This window comes from Octopus bimaculoides, chromosome 1, assembly GCF_046866305.1.
Source record: "Octopus bimaculoides isolate indiv1 chromosome 1, ASM4686630v1, whole genome shotgun sequence".
In the NCBI taxonomy this organism is placed as follows: Eukaryota; Metazoa; Mollusca; class Cephalopoda; order Octopoda; family Octopodidae; genus Octopus; species Octopus bimaculoides.
The window spans coordinates 124,424,831-124,429,830 of NC_142928.1; the positions used below are offsets into that span (position 1 = coordinate 124,424,831).

The 5,000-nt window shown below is 32.2% G+C and overlaps 1 protein-coding gene across 3 annotated transcripts in view; it reads left to right on the forward strand.

Moving 5' to 3' along the window:
* LOC106881121 (neuronal acetylcholine receptor subunit alpha-10) overlaps positions 1-5,000 on the forward strand; it is a 587,572-nt gene that overhangs the window by 546,718 nt on the left and 35,854 nt on the right. The gene's annotated exons all lie outside the window — the stretch shown is intronic.

The following is a 5,000-nucleotide window of genomic DNA, read 5'->3' on the forward strand; positions in this document are numbered from 1 at the left end:
TGGACTAAGTTTGGTCGTGTTCTATTTTTTGCAGGCTACACTGTAATATTCCTTATTTACTTGTTTGATTAACAACAGATCGAGACATAGGGCTATGTTATTAAAAAGATATTAATTTATTATTATCAGTCAAATGAACAACATCACTTATGAAAACATAAATGTAACTCAATCAATATTTGTTTTTAAGGGCTTTAAATGTAGAAAGATGAAGTTAGCTAATTTCAGCATCATTTTAAATATCACATAATGTATGCACAATCCTCATAAAATTTCATTTGTAAACACAATAAAAGATATTGAAAGAAATGTTAGTACATAAATTTTTTGCTTAATTCTAAAAACTGAGTTCCCTCTCAAATTTGGCGAAGTACCCTCTCAAAACAATTACATTAGTTAGAATTTTACGTTAGTATAATATTTTTCCAAGAAAAAGTGTGTTTAACAAGGAAATTATAGATGAAATCAGACTAGAAGGAAAACTTATGCAATCAGACAATGAAAATTCCTTAAGTTTCATATGCTTTGCAACATAACTTTAGCATTAATTTGCCGTTTAATTCTTATTCCAATTGTTTTCCTCATTTACAATTGCCTCATTTTCTCTCAGCTTGTAAGACATCTGCTGTGTATAATACAAATATAAACAATTTTATTCGTCTCTACAAGCACAGATCAATCCACTACCTGAATGAGACGTCATCAATCATGACATCGCTAAAAGAAAAGTTATACATCACTATCGAAAACAATATTGAAAAGTAATTTTATCATTCGCAGAGAAAATTTTCAAAGCAGATAAAAATGTATCAGTTTAGGAGGCAATAGTATTGAAATAAATGTTACTTCAAATACATCTGTGACTTATTAGAGAACAGTATTACTAACAATCCAATATCAGTTATATAGATGGATCGAGTTAATATTTTTTTCGCTTAGCATAATGAAAATAATTTTCTTTTGATGTTATTTGTTTTACTTGATATAAGGGAAAAGGCTTTATAGAAATAGTGGTCTAAGATATATTCCTTAGTAACAACTATCCCAGTGATTGAGGAGATAGTTTCTTCTTCAGCAAGCAAGTGCAGAAGGAGAAACAATCTTATGGTGTAAAACAGTATGCCATGAAAGCATCCAGTTCACTATAGTCCTTTAAATAGTTAAATTCAATACCATCCATTTGATGGACAGGGGCAAGCACAGAAATCACAGGTTAGTAACACACTTTTGATTTAACTACCTAAATATGAATACATATTCATACTTAATTACCGTACACCACACACACGCATAAATACATACATACATATACTCACACGCATGCACGGAAATGTATGAAAATCTTGTAACTGAATACTCTATGCTAAATTTAGGACCTTATATATTAAATTTTCTCTATCAAATGTATTGATAGAGAATGTATTGATTTCTCTTTTATTTTCTTCGGGGTATTTCTGGGTATTTAAGAATGCTCCAAACACACTACCAGCTATCAGCGTGTCTCTGAATCAATCTTTCTATCTATCTGACTGACAGTCTGTTTCTTTATCTCTTTGTCTATCTGTCTTTCAATCTATTACACCTATCAGTCTTTTAGTCTGTCTGTCTATCTGTGTATCTATTTGTCAATCTGTATATATGCCTATCATTCTGTCTATCTACTTGTCTGTCAGCTTATCAATCTGTTTCTTTATGTATCCATTTGTGTGCCTATTAGTCTGTCTATCATTCACTCTATTTGTTTGTCTATATATCGATCAGTTTATGGTAGTATGTGTGTAACACTTAAAATGTTTTACTAACGGAAATTACTGACATTATTGTCAGCAGATATGTTTTTATATTCCGACTTCAAAAATTTCCCACATTTCAAACAAAATCTAGAGATAGAAGACGACTGCGTTCTTCAAACTCATATGAATGAGGATATACAGTGCTATTCAAAGTTATGTTTCAGAGAGATAGAGAGAGAGACAGAGAAAGACTGGAAGAAGGGGTTAAAAATAGAAGTCGTGAATTTTGATCCCGACGATTATGTCACTGAATAATGAAGATGTCACTGAAGAATTAAAATCACATTAGTAATATGAATTTTATATGGATATTTACTTAAAATATTTAGTATCCAAAAATAAAAAAAAAATATTAGATATATAAAAATGCATTAATTTTTGTTCAGCTGATTCAATTAAAAGAAAACTGTGATATTTTCGAGTAGTTCGGTTAATTTCTTTTAATAAATTCGCATAAAAATATTCATAACCTAAATTGATTTCGCTGTAGTAGTTAAGTACACCAAATAATTAGATCTTGCGAACAGAATACTGATGCTTTAAATGTGAGTGATCTCATTATTTTATAACTGTTACAATCTTAACACATTTTACTACATTCATTTCTCATTTAAATCATATAGAGTTAAGGGCTAATCTACATAAACTATGAATGATGCCTTACGGCAGTTTGATAGGTGGACTCTGTGATTTTTAAAATTTATTTACACAGAATTTGAAATGCGAATTTACAGATCGAAAATCGTACCTTTTAACTGAGTCCAGTAAACAAAGATCAATGCTATTGGGTTACAAATTACAGTTACAAAAATATTTTACTTTACTCCCAGCATAGCTTTTATGCGTATCAGCAAACCTATATGCAAATAAACTAGGCATACGAACTATGTATGATTGAAGAAAAAGCATAAACAATTCAGCTTACATTCATTTCTAATCAGTCTCGATCGGTTGTTTTGCTACAAGTTTTGAGGTTCTTGATAATGTATTTGCCTTGCCTCAAGAACAGTTACCATTTCGGGTAACTGTTCTTTTTGCTACTTAATGACACAGATACCAGTACTCTAGTTTCTAGCTGAATGTCAGTATATTTGTTATATAATTATATGAAGACAGTAGAAGCTATAACATAAATAGACCTTATAGGTTTATAGAAATGCCTTATAGAATTTACTTATGTCATTGAACTCGAGGTAAGCACTAGTTCGTCCTATGTCTCAATTTTTCAGTGATAATATTCACAAGAAAGCCTCGGTTTTTTGATAGTAGGAGATTTGAGTAGGGTATATAGCGGTTATTTCAAATATGTTACAAGACCTAGTTTTAGATCTGTCTTCGGTAAAGTTGCTGTTTGGACTTCATATTATTTCGCTACGGGCTGTGGGCTCAGTATTTATTACAATGTTAAAGCAATTACATATGTTCATAATACTGGTATCATTTCAAAATAGGGTCTACTGTGAAAATGCATCGGTAGGTGCTTTAACTCTATATACATCAGCATCACAATTGTAGAGCTAAGAGATATAGCAGACAGTTGACCAGAGGTATTGATATGAAAATATAAAGTCGAATTAAGGGATCTCACATATCATACAAGATGAATTTGCAATTTATTGAAATTGTATTCCAATGGAGAAAAGGATGAACAAGTGCCTTATGGCAACTGAGATCAACTTCAAATGAAAAGGGGAGATTATCTCATAAATGAAGAATTCTCCGAAACTGACGTATCATTAGGCAAATACAATCTGATTGTCTAGTGATAAATGGAGAGCTTTGACCAAGTGCTTATGTTTCTATATGCGTCTTCATCACAGCAATTTTAGTGTCGTGAATCCAGTAGATATATTGAGGGTACAAACTTTTAAGCCTGGGGGTAATTTGCAACGAAAATAAGATTAGAGAAATGATTCACCTGGCCACTGGCTACCCTGAATTACATCTAATATTTTCTATATGTTTCAATTATGCAAATTACACTAGCCATACATAAACAATACATATGATATATAAACAATATAGATATTTTATAAATACTAATCCTAATGCACGACGCACAGATTTAAAATCAAAGACGAAGAGTAATAAAACAAATGCTATAGAGAATCATTACAGAGAATTTCTGCTTCTTGAGATTATTTAATGTTCTCATTTGGAGTTCATCTCAATTGTGATTTTTAGATCATTTAGTGTGGCCCTTGTTTATGTTCGGGATATATATTTGATAGTAGTTTACCAAGCCTAAAAGTGCATGTAACAATTTGCCTTTCTTTGGGGGAGGGATAGCCCGTATTGCTGTTGTCCTTGATGGATTTAGTCTTCGTCCCCTTTCGTCAATTACTTGAGCAAAATATTTGATTTTTTCATCAAAAATTCACGCTTTTCATCTGTTACTCTAATCCCGCATTCATATATTTTTCCGAATACTTTTTGATAGTTTGGAAGTGTTTCTCACTGACTCACACCTTATCAAATTATCTTCGAGATAAACGAAAGCGAAGTCGCAATCATTCAACATTGCGTCCATCACTTGTTTGAATATGGTAGGAGCCACTTTTACTCAAAAAGAAGCCGCTTGAATTTATACAATCTTCGGTGTATTGGTTGTTAAAAAGTGTACACAGTCTTCCTCTGTCTGTAGGCAGGCCTTTGAGAGGTCTAGGTTCGAGAAACTTTGTCCTCCATTTAGTAGGGGTTTGGTAATGGATAATAGTCTTCGACTAAACAGTCATTTAATCCAGTTGAAAAGTCCGCACACACTCTTTCTTTTTTTCTTTCTCTACCCAGTCTGAATGGTCGACTTTTTCAATCTTAGCTAGTCTGTCTAGTCTTTCAAGCTCTTTATTGACCTGGTCGAACGCTGCAAATGGCACGTTCCATTTGAGCCTAAAACCTGTTGTTGCCTTTTCTTTTACCGCGATCCTCATTTTTGTTTTAGTGCAACATCTAATACTCCCAAAAAACATTTGGAAACACTTAAAAAAATTGTTTGTCTCAGTTGTTCGACTTCATTCTAATTTTTGACTGTGCCAACTACATTTTCACAGAGAACACTAATGGGGATATCCCACAATTTAAATAGTTCCATGCATTCTGTGCCAAATCGGTTTAGTGATTTTTGTCAACACATAAACGATTGTTCCTTTCATTTCACCTCCAGAAGTTATATGCAAATACATTCGTCGATGAAATATAATTTCTTTC